The sequence below is a fragment of the Triticum aestivum genome, chromosome 4D, assembly GCF_018294505.1.
Source record: "Triticum aestivum cultivar Chinese Spring chromosome 4D, IWGSC CS RefSeq v2.1, whole genome shotgun sequence".
NCBI lineage: Eukaryota > Viridiplantae > Streptophyta > Magnoliopsida > Poales > Poaceae > Triticum > Triticum aestivum.
The window spans coordinates 133,565,135-133,578,180 of record NC_057805.1 but is presented as its reverse complement, the minus strand read 5'-3'; positions in this window follow the sequence as shown (position 1 = coordinate 133,578,180).

Genomic DNA, 13,046 nt, shown 5'->3' with positions numbered 1-13,046 from the left:
GATCGGGTTCAGTTAACAACCAAGGGATCAATCGCTCGGGTTCAGTAACGCGTGTAGCTAGTGCAATCGCTCGGGTTCAGTAAGCGAACGCCTCGCTCGGGTTCAGTTAGAGCCCGACGCCTCGCACACACGCGCGTACTTATACGAGAGAAACGCGCAAACCTCCGGGCATCGCTCGGCCCTAAACACCCACCATAACCGGGAACTCCCCGAAATTTTCCTCGCCCTCGCTTCTACCATGATTTTTCCCGTCATGGACGGCCCAAAGAATGTCATGCAAGTGCATCTCCGGCCCACCCAGGACGGAAAGCCCATTATCTGTCATGATTTTTTGTCATAGAAGTAGGAGCCCACCACATCTATGATGATACCGGGCTTTGTCACAATTATTGTCATAGAAGTGTCATAAGCATGACAGAAAAAAATTCGTTCGGGCCAAAATGTCACGAATGTGTCTTTTTTTTGTAGTGTACCCACCTATGGCAGTGGGACCATAAGAAAACTAAGGGTTATTAAGGCTTCCTTTTAATAGAGAACGGGAACAAAGCATTAACACATAGTGAATACATGAAGTCCTCAAACTACAGTAATCATCGGGAATCCCAATTAATGTCACCTTGGGGTATGTGGATCATAACACGTAATAGGTGTGTGTAACTTGCAAGATAGGATCCAAAACACAAATATATTCATGACAACATAAAGGGTTCAGATCTGCAATCATGGCACTCGGGCCCTAGTGATAAGCATTAAGAATAGCAAAGCTATAGCAACATCAATCTCAGAGCATACTGGATGCTAGGGATCAAGCCCTAACAAAATTAACTCAATTACATGATAAATCTCATCCAACCCATCACCGTCCAATAAGCCTACGAAGGAGTTACTCACTCCCGACGGTGAGCATCATGAAATTGGTGATAAAGAAGGGTTGGTGATGATGATGGTGATGAATCCCACTCTCTGGAGCCCCGAACGGACTCCAAATCTAGCCTCCCGATGATGAACATGAGGTGGCGGTGGCTCCGTATCGTAAAACACGATGAAACTCCTTCTCTTATTTTTTCCCGGGAAATAGAAATTTATAGGCTTGAGATTAGGGTCAGCGGTGGCTCATCGGCCGCACAAGCCACCAGGCCCTAAGCGCGCCCTGGTGCCTCATGGGAAGCATCTGGCCCCTCCAGTGGGTCTTTGCTCTAGTATTTTTTTTATTTTTTCCATAAAATATCTCCAAAAAGTTTCATCCAATTCCAAGAACTTTTATTTCTGCACAAAAAACACCACCACGGTAGTTCTGCTAAAAACGGCGTCAGTCCGGGTTAGTTTCATTCAAATCATGCAAATTAGAGTCCAAAACAAGAGCAAAAGTGTTTGGAAAAGTAGATACAATGGAGACGCATCACTGTCACACCGAGAGGGCCCTAAGAATATCTCTTCATCACCGGAGGAGCAAATTCCACTCTCGAGCTATCGTGTCTCTTGTCAAACTTTCCGATGAACATGTAAGTTGTCGTTATGATCACCAAGTTAGTGATGAAGTTTAAGCAACCCCAAAGCTCATCGTATGACAAGAAGTTACCATGATACTCTCATGGTCTAAGGAACTAAAATCATAAGTTAACGCTTCGTGTTATAACAATTGACTCACGACAGTATTATCTTAAAGTATAACAAACAAGTTTGGGTTGATTCAATATGATCATTCTTCCAATGTCATACTCTCAATGTTGTTTTGAGATTATCGTTACACTTAACGATATCTCAAGATCCGGAAAACATAATCACTAAAAACACTTGAGCTAGTCTTAGAGGCGGGACTAGGAATCTTATTTTACCATTTCGTTCTACACGTGCACATGAGTTTTCTACTGAATCGCATATTCTAGGATCATAGCCGTTATAGCATAAAACATAAACTCTAAATTATGAACACGGAAATATAATAATATAATATTATTGCCTCTAGGGCATACATCCAACATTATCCCACTAGCACTAGAGTCAATAATCTAGTTGTGTTCTATCTTTAACACCAATGGATATCTGACGTTATCTGATGCTTTTTCTTGTGGTATAGTCTTTGTCAATGGTTCTGTCACATACAGGTCCTTTTCTGAAACTTGCTTTATTTATTTATTTTTAAAACTCATTTTTGCTTTGACAAATGACCCTATTATTCATAATATACTGTCATTAGTTTCATCGCATTTAGGATCATCAAATCTATAAGAAGACACTTCTTGATATAGATATTCTCATCCTATCTCTATCAAGACATTTCTTGATTCAGACATACATTCTAATCTTATTTATATCAAGACACTTCTTGATTCAAACATTCTTCTCTGAAGCGTATTTTAAGCCTCAACATTTTCTTTCGTTATAGTATCCATAATATCATGTTTGAAGTAATTCAAACTATTATTCTAGCGTACCCTCATAGTCATCTAAAAAAACCATGAAGATGTTTTGGTTGTACAACAATCTCTTCATCTCCTCCATAGACAAAACATGTCATTTTGTCCTTCTGAGGTACTTAGTAATTTTATTAGCTACCCAGTGATCCATCCCATGATCACTGCTACTACTATATATAAGAAACTATTATCTTTGCCCATATCATGGTTTTTTATGATGGATTCAACTAACAGTGTATCTTGAATTCCAATCATCAACGTAAGCTCATCAACTATCCTAGGGCATTGATTTGCTTAGTGTTACACCATGTGAAAATTGGGAGGAAATCCTTTCACCATTCACCATTTCAGACCTCATTCAAACCTTGTCAATGTACATACATAGGTTTCAGCACAATTGGATATATTGATCTATCTCCATAGAACTTGGTGTCCAATAAGCTATTTTACCATCTTTGATCAAAATACTCCTTTTGATGAACCCTTTTATTCTACTAAGAAACTTTATATTATTTCCAACAATATGTCATCCACATATTAGATTTTAGAAATGTCATACAACTCCCACCAAATTTCATAATTCTCATCATTCTAATGAAGTCAAACTATTTAACTATTTCATCAAAATGTTAATTCCATCTCCTTTTGATGCCTGCTGCAAACTATACACTTGTTTCTTTGAAGCTTATAATCTTTTACTGACGTTATTGCTATCATTATCTGTACATACTTTTACATTGCATTTGGTGAAAAATGATTCATATAATCAATTCTCACACGCTTGCAAAATTATTTTGCAGCTACCTTGCTTCATGGATAGTATAAATAACATCAGTGTATGTTCCATGAATAGTCAATCAAGTTCCAAACTTGATGAAGTTCATTCTGGATTATATAGCTTTAAGTCATCCTTATTAGTCGGGCGCCACCATCGCTTCCTTGTAGTGCATAGGTTTATCTTTCACTAATAAGAAATCTTTCTTTCCTACATAGTTTTACAATCTTGGAGTTTCTATAGCTAGTGTAACAACCCTTTTTCCGGATCAATCATAGAATTTTTTTGGAACATATTCTGTTTAATTCTTTTTGTATTCACCAAAGATTATGTGACCTTATGAAGCTATATTTTCCTCCCGCTTACTCCTTTAGCGAGAAACTCTTCTCGCAAAAGTGTCCATTCTTTGCGACAAACTTTTTTGTCTCTGAACTTTTGTAAGAGGGATAATCTAAGTGATAGTATCGTCTAGATTGTTCACTCCATAACTCACATGGTGTAATTATGCCAGACATTTAGATGTTGCTTCATTTTAGTGTATACATTATTTTTTTGCATGCATAACCCCAGAATAATTACAAGTGGATGTGTAAATTATGAAACAACTCATAATTATTTGTTTGCTAAACTCATGACTTAGATAACTATATATCTTCTGTCATGCCGATCTTTAACTTCATTCTGAATTCTTTTAAACCCTTCAAATATTTCAGATCTTATGTTTCATCAAGTAAATCTCATCTACTCAAATCATCAGTAAATTTTATGAAGTATAGCTATTCCCCACACCCTGGTATGATCAATAAATCATATACATCACTATGTATTATTCCAATGATTTACCTTTCCGATCGAAACAATTTTGAACGACACACACACACACACACATATATATATATGTATATATATATTAGTCATTCGATTCATTGAACAACTCTGTTATGTGTCAAATGATTCAATAATTAGGAGACTCTTATACTTCATCTCAATGAAGTTTCTCATACAATTCTTTCGACGTGGCCAACATTGCAATACCACAATTAAGTAGTTTTATCAGTCTTCTTAAGTCATTTAGCATTAATGTTATAAACATTCTTAAAGATCCATAGTGAATAAACCACTAATAAAATATAGGTAAATCCAAAATATATATTCTCATAATAACTTTGAACAACCATTGTTTAAGACTTATAAGAATATCCATTGCATAACCCAAAAGATAGTATCTTACATAACTTCTGATCGATATAATTATTATTTGGTTCTCCGATAATCATGAAGATAAACTAAAGACTTGACTTTGACGGCTTGAGCAACGATCCCATCACCATTCCCGACTTGCATCATGATACGTCTCCAACGTATCTATAATTTTTGCTTGTTCCATGCTGTTATATTATCATTCTTGGATGTTTTGCAATCATTTTATAGCAACTTTATATCATTTTTTGGGACTAACCTATTGACATAGTGCCCAGTGCCAGTTACTGTTTTTTGCTTGCTTTTTACTTCGCGGAAAATCAATATCAAACGGAGTCCAAACGCAGGGAAACTTTTTCGAGAATTTTTCTGGACCAGAAGACACAAGATGGGCCACAGAAGTACAAGAGGGGGGCTCCGACGGGAGCATAACAAACCAGGGCGCGCCCAGGTGGGTTGTGCCCACCTCTGTGTCCTCCCGCACCGCCTCTTCGCCCTATAAATCCCCAAATATTCCAAAAACCCTAGGAGAGTCGATGGAACACAATTCCAGCCGGCACAAGTTCCAGAACCACGAGATCCAATCTAAACACCATCACGGAGGGGTTTATCATCCTCATTGGTGCCTCCTCTCTGATGATGCGTGAGTAGTTCATCATAGACCTACGGGTCCGTAGGCAGTAGCTAGATGGGTTCATCTCTCCCTTTTTATTCTCAGTACAATGGTCTCTTAGAGATCTATTTGATGTAACTCTTTTTTTGCGGTGTGTTTGTTGGGATCCGATGAACTTTGAGTTTTTGATCAGATGTATATATCCATGAAAGTTATTTGAGTTCTTGATCTCTTATATGCGTGATTATTTATAGCCTCGTATTTCTTCTTCGAATCTTTGGTTTAGTTAGGCCAACTAGATCGATTATTCTTGCCATGGGAAGAGGTGCTTTGTGATGGGTTCAATCGTGCGGTGTTCTTTCCCAGTGACAGAAGGGGCAGCAAGACACATATGTATCGTTGCTATTAAGGATAATAATATGGGGGCTATTCCTACCTGAATAGATCTCGTCTACATCATGTCATCGTTCTCATTGCATTACTCCATTTCTCCATGAACTTAATACACTAGATGCATGTTGGATAGTGGTCGATGTGTGGAGTAATAGTAGTAGATGCAGGCAGTAGTCCGTCTGCTAATCTTGGACGTGATGCCTATATAATGATCATTGCCTGGATACCATCATAATTATTTGAGGTTTTATCAATTGCCCAACAGTAATTTGTTTACCCACCATGCGCTATTTCTTGAGAGAAGCCACTAGTGAAATCTACGACCCCCGGGTCTATTCTTTATCATATTTGCTTTTTCGATCTATTATTTGCCACTTTTATTTTCAGATCTATTATTCCAAAAACCCAAAAATACCTTGCCGCACTTTTTTATTACTTATTTCATTTTGCATTTTATCGAGATCTATTTATCCAATCTACCACAAATCAATCTATCTTTTTACCGTGGAGGGATTGACAACCCCTCTTACGCGTCGGGTTGCAAGTATTTGTTCTTTGTGTGCAGGTACCGTTTACATAGTGTTTCTTGGTTCTCCTACTGTATTGATACCTTGGTTTCATAACTGAGGGAAATACCTACGTAGCTATGCTGCATCATCCCTTCCTCTTTGGGGAAATACCGACGTTGTTCAAGCGACATCAAAGGAATTTTTGGCGCCGTTGCCGGGGATACATCATCAACATCTATCAGGTTCCTAATCACAAATCTCATCTCCTTGCAATTTACATTATTTCCCATTTGCCTCTTGTTTTCATCTCCCCCACTTCACAAAAATTTGTCGTTTTATTCGCCCTCATTCTCGTTCGCCGTTTTCTCGTTAGATCCATCTTTTGCTTGAACTTGTCATCATAAGTGATTTTGGTATGGCAGAAACAGATGATGGCCTAATTCCTAAAATTGGATGATTGGGCAATCTAGATGCTAAAACTTTTGTTTTGGGGCAAGGGAATGTTATGGGAAAAGAACATATCCAAGAATTTTTCAAATGTGTTGGATATTTGACTCTTGATGATGCTCATATACATAAAAGAACTAAATCCTATGCGGAAGCTATTTCAGCACTAGTTCTGAAACTTGAAAATAGATTTATCCGTACCCATCCTACCTTGCAAAGATTGTTCTATGAGCTACCCTCTATAAACAATCCAAAGCTAAAAAGTTGGCTACCCTTGTTCTTGTGAATGAATTTGATTACATAATACGGGAAGCTAGGGGAATTTTTTGTTTTTATGGTATGAACCGTGAAAATACTGTGATAGATGAGATCCTTTATAATAGTGATTATATGTTGAGACACTTGCTTGGAAATAATAAATTTTTTATGAGAATCTTAAGAAGGAAATCCCCGTTTTAGATATAATCCAACAAGTTTTCAATGATGTTAATCAACACTATTCTTGGATTGTTGCCAGAAATCAAAGGGGGTATGTTGATAAGCAACTTGAAAATGTTAAAGTTTCCATGGATAACATGTTTCAAGTTATTTTTGCAAAACCTCCTGACAAAAACACATCTAAGGAAAATAAGAAGATGATAAGACTTGAATCTATGCATCATGCCTAGCTAGGGGCATAAAATGATAGCGCTTGTTGGGAGGCAACCCAATGAATACATTTTATTTTTGCCTTTTTCTTTCTGTTCTTGAGTGTTTGCACAATTATGCCTCTGTTATGATTGTGTTTTTATGTTTTAATTAGTGTTTGTGCCAAGTAAAGCCTTTGGGATTATGTATGGTGATAGTTGATTTGATCTTGTTGGAAAACCGAAACTTTTGCATACAGTAAAATAATTTTAATAAATCACAGAGACGACGAGAAATTCTGAATTTTTTACACAAGATTGATATACAAATTGCCTACATCTTCCTAATTTTTCAGAATTTTTGGAGTTACATAAGTATACAAAGTTTTCAGATTGCTACAGACTATTCTGTTTTTCGACATATTCTGTTTTCTTTGTGTTGTGTGCTTATTTTTATGAATCTATGGTTGTATCGGGGTGTATGAGCCATGGTAATGTTGGAATATAGTAGATATAATGCAAAAATAAAATACAAATGGGTTTTCAACAGTACTTAGAGTGGTGATTTGCTTTCTTATACTAACGGATCTCACGAAGGTTTTCTTGAGTTTTGTGTGATTGAAGTTTTCAAGTTTTGGGTGAGATCACGATGGATGAAGAAATAAGGAGTAAGAAGAGCCCAAGCTTGGGGATGCCCCATGGCACCCCAAGTTATTATCCAAAGAGAAACAAGCAACTAAGCTTGGGGATGCCCCGGAAGGCATTCCCTCTTTCTTCTAATGACCATCGGTATTTTTCTTGGAGCTATATTTTATTCGTCACATATCATGAGTTTTGCTTGGAGCCGGTTGTATTAGATGAGTCTTTGCTTGTTTTGCTTTTTAGTTTGTGTCATCTATCCTTGCTGGACACACCTATGTGAGAGATCCAAAATTATGCTATGATTTGTTAGAATTGCTCTTCACGCTTCACTTAAATTCTTTGAACTATGGAATTGCTCTAGTGCTTCACTTATATCTTTTTTAGAACGGTGTGCTTTAATATTTTTGAAGAAATTCTCTCATGCTTCACTTATATTATTTTGAGAGACAAAAAAATGTATGCTCATCTTCTTCACTTAAATTTGTTTGAGCTTGTCAAAAGCAACATATGAAATTAGTCCCAAAGTGATAGATATTCATGAGGGATATTGTCGTGGTTTTGTCACGGCAGATGTCCTAGTGAGAGGACTTAGGTGTGGAGCCATCACAACGTAGGTTAGCTCGAAGGGGTTGAATGGGACAAAGGACACAAAGGATTTACCCAGGTTCGGCCCCTCACAACGAGGTAATAGCCTACGTCCTGCTTCTAGTTCTATTGCTTGAGTTTCGATTACAAGGGAGCGAATATGCTTGACCTAGATATCGATCTATTGTTTCTTGAGTTAACCCGCCGCCGATTCTCGCCTTTATATACACAGGTCGAGGTCCGGCAGCTTACAAGAGTCTGGGTCAGACTACACAACATAACCGACCCTGGTTCTAATTCCTTTGCCTTACATAGCAAGTCACCATCGGGCGGCTCACTCCTTTGGGCCTTGAGTCACCTCCGTGTCTTAGGCCCTCAACAAGCCTACTTATGAGCCGCCGTCTTTAGGTCATGTCTTCTTGGGCCTCTTGGGACTTTTTCATATTAAGTCGCCAATGGTGTAACCTGGCCCCTCCTGGGCGGGTCACACCGCGGGGTTATATCCCCAACATTAGGCCCCAGATTGATTTGAACCCGTTCATGTCAATCTTCATCCTTTGGTTGGCGAATGTCTTAAATCTTTCAATGTTTAACCTGGCAAACTTTCTTGACACGCCATGATGAAAGGTGACATCATGTTATTAATCTCAGAAAAAATCCCATGACATCACAACGGATCCTTGCATTGATCAGCCATCCCGAGAATCGAGGCGCCTTTGTAGTTGAGATAATGATCACACCCCCTCGATTTTCGCGCCTGCCATTTCACTGTTCACTTTTTCCCTTATAAATAGGCATGGGGGTCCTTTTTCACTTTCACCCCGTCCCTCTCTCTCCTTCGTCTTCCTCATGCCGACCGTCGATGTACAAGCTTCGCCGCCGCCATCGAACTTTACCAACAACTTCCACCCAGGCCGCTGCATCAACCTGACCGTAACCAGAGATTGCGGTGCCCCTTCGCTGTTCATCAGTATCAATAGGTACTTATCTCCCCTTATTCTCAATCCGCATTAAGTTACCCTAGTTCGTCGGCATTCGTCGGTGTTCATCGTAGTTTTCTCCGCCAATGCCTAGTTCAATCAAAAAATAGTATGAGAGTTGCGCGGTAGTAGTTTTAGCATCCATCTCCAATAGTAGATGTACCCCCTCTTCCTGAGATTCAATCCCATCTCACATGTTCTTCCATTGTCATATTTTTTGTTTGGCAATTATTCACCTTTTCTGAACTGCTGTAAATCTGTAAATATAGCTGCAAACTTGCGAGATCTGTTTACTCCACACTTAGTAAAATTTTCGACCATCTTGGACTTCATAAACAATTGATAGACGGTTGACCCTTCGTTTATTGTTGGGCGGTTTATAGTATCCACTTGTACTCTGCCAATACTTATATTATTCTAACCGTGAATTAATAACCCGCCGGTATCCTTCTAGCTTATCCATACAACTTGTAACTTTTACCATAACTCGCCAAAGTGATTATTCCTTATAGCTAGAACTTGTAACCTGCCAGGACGTAGTTGGCCTCCTTGGGCGGTTTATTTTTTACTCATCATTGGGAAGCTTAACACTATAATCATTAACCCGCCAAACCTTTATTCTCAGGCATCCACCGCCAAAAATGACTAAGTCCACCACTTCCTGCGACTGGGTCACTTCCATTGTCACCGAACAGTCTCTCAAGGAATGTGTAGATATGGGCGTGTAGCCAGCAAAAGATATCATCCACTGGCGAGTCCCAGGAACTGAAGTTCCGCCTCAACCTAAAGAAGGTGAGGTTGTAGTCTTTGCAGATCACCTCCTCCATGGTTTCCCACCACCCGGGTCAAAATTCTTCCAAGACGTTCTGAACTTCTATCAGCTACACCCTCAAGATATCGGCCCCAATTCTGTCTCCAATATTTGCAACTTCCAAGTTTTTTGCGAGGTGTACCTTCAAGAGGAGCCCAGTGTTGATCTATTCAGAGAGTATTATTACTTGAACCGCCAGACTGAGATGACAGATGGGCCTTGCCTTGAACTTGGCGGGATTTCAATCTAGATATGGAGGGACGTCATCTTCCCTGCAGCTACACTGCCCAGTCGCCCCAAGGACTGGAATCAGACTTGGTTTTGTTGCCAAAACACCTCTCCGGCGGGTGAAAATCTTCTGCCAGGCTTCCGAACCTACTGGCTCAGCCCTAGACATCCACTTCCCGACCGGACCTCTGCTGCAGAACGAGCCAAATATCTGCCTACCTTCTCAAGGATAAGGGCCTTATTAGCTAATAGCTTGACTTGAGTCGATCTGGTCTGATGTTGGGTTGCCTGGAGAGTCTTGCCGTTGAGCCGCCGCACCGGCTTAATGCGCGAATACACATGTGATGTAAAGGACCCTTAGAGATACAATCCAACCCGTCTTGAAGATCAAGAAATTAATGAAATGACCAAGTCATTACTCGGGGAGAGCCTCGGAAGCTGCAGCAAGATGGGTCTAAACCCCTTTGTTTCACTCTCAACCCGGCTCCTAACGTAAGCATCTCAACCTTTGTTTACTTCACTTATCATTTTCTCATGAACTGCACAACTTCTAATTGTCATTTGTGTTTTCAGGACGACTCTCCCTTCTGGACTAAGAAGCTGCAGGATAAGCCGCCAAAAAGGCCAAAGCAAAGTCCAAGGCTCCCAAAAAGACCAAGGGAAAGAAACAAGACGCTGAAGACTTATTTGCCCTTGACCATGAGTCGGAGGTAGAACTCTGGCTTTCTTTTTATGCAACTTATTAACGCTGACTCCTCTCAGGATGATGCGGAGACCAACCATGCAGACGCCGCAGAGGTAATTATTACTTCCTTCGACTCAGAACCCTTGCCAAGACAGAAAAATCGGCAGGTGACCCAGAAAGTAAGATTTTCTCACCCTTTAGCTTACTTGGATCCCGACTTTATTTTGAAGAAGCAACAACACGAGGCAAAGCGTACAACCCGGAACAGTGGTGGTGGTGACCTTGCACCCAGCTTACCCAACACTCCTGCCCCTCACAAGTGCCGAAATGAGGTGCCCCATAATCCATCCCTCTCCTTTCCAAAGGCTGGTCTCATACGTCAACCGCTTAACTCTTCCGATTCAAACTATCAGGGAACCCCTCGTTCATCCTCTGGCGAGTCTACCGGGTCCCAAATGCCTGTCTTCAGAGTCGCCCCTAGGTAAGTATTTTGCACTTGTTTCATTTCTTGATCAATATGCTATGATGATATACTCATACTCCTATATTTTCATTGCAGAGGCATGGCCAAAGCCAGCAAGAAATACAAACTGGCCGGTTCTTCAAAAAATCCCCAAATCCCTGAGCCGGAGCAGCAAATGTCTGAAATCCCAGATTCCACAATTCATGATTCTGACGATGTTGCTCGCAACCCACCACCAAAAGTGGATGTTATGGTTCTTGAGCTGGCTCATACTGAGGCTAAACCAATCGGCAGCCATAACCCGCCAAGTCCTAAGCCGCCTAGTCCTGCCAAGCTAAATGATGAAGTTCCTTCTGACAAAGCCGCTGATGACATCATTATTATTGGCACAAGCTATACAGAGCTGGGAAATCCTACCATTTTGGCCAAACACAGTGCCAATGAAGAACCTTCAGCCGCCGACAAAGGAAAATTGCAACCGGATCTGGAGAGCTATGCCGGCTTCAACACCAGCGACATCCGTGCGGGGTACTTAAGCCGCCTTCATACTAGCCGTGATATGGAAGCCGGCTTAGTGAACCTCATGAAGGAACGCTATGAGGTATGTTACAACCTATTTTCATATGTATTCATCTTAGCCGCTAAGTCTACTAGTACAGCGATGTGCTATACAAACGGTTTTTAACCCCTTTCCGCGACGGCATTTGGAACCGTCGCCTAGTGAGTGTGGGCGATAGGGGGGTTCCTTCCCACATGACCTAGAAACCGTCGGGGATATGCCCTCCTGGCACACACTCTCGGCAAAATAAGGTCGTGTGTGACTGGCGAGCACTCAAATACAGAAATACGTACAGTAGTGCTAAAAAAATACAATTATACAGGCGAAATCATTTCCGGTCGTAAGTACATCCCACACAGTCAGCCACCGCTAAACTTTTCCGTTCGTATATACATCCCACACAGTCTCTCCAAGGAAAACGTTTCTGTTCGCAAGTACATCACACACAATTTTCCCCGTTAAATCATTTGTGATAGCGTTTCCATTGCACACGGTATTAACAATTTTATCGTTTGCATTATTGAATGCATCACACACGTTGCCTAGAAGAAACTGTGTGTCAAGGGCTGTCCATCACACACAGTTTTTATGTGGTAAACGTTTGCGCCAGGTGGCCTAACGCAAACAGTTTTCAAGAGGATGTCGTGTGTGATTGTTCATTAATCTAACACGGTTTATTCCTAGAAACTATGTGCGTTATTGAATGCATCGCACACGGTGTTTTCTCAATAACCGTTTGCAATAGAAAAACCCAATTAGCAGGCTAATTATCCGATTGTTAATAATCCATTTATTAATCTAATTGACATTTCATATTAAGCACACAATATATTTCATTTTCATAATTGAAATACATCAGAGTACAACATCATATAGCTTCAGCACTCAGCTACCCCATTAGACAACTACACTAGGACCAAGTTTCACATGCAACATCTATAACCTTTTGAAATTAGCATCATAGACGGTACATAGACAGATGTATCTCATCTGGAAAACTGCTGAAGCAGAAGGCAAATATTGAGCCTTCATTGATGTTGAAGGTCTTTGTAACTTTAGGCCAGTGCGTGTGGATGATTGACCGTCCATCCTTCGTCCTCTTCAGGAACACTT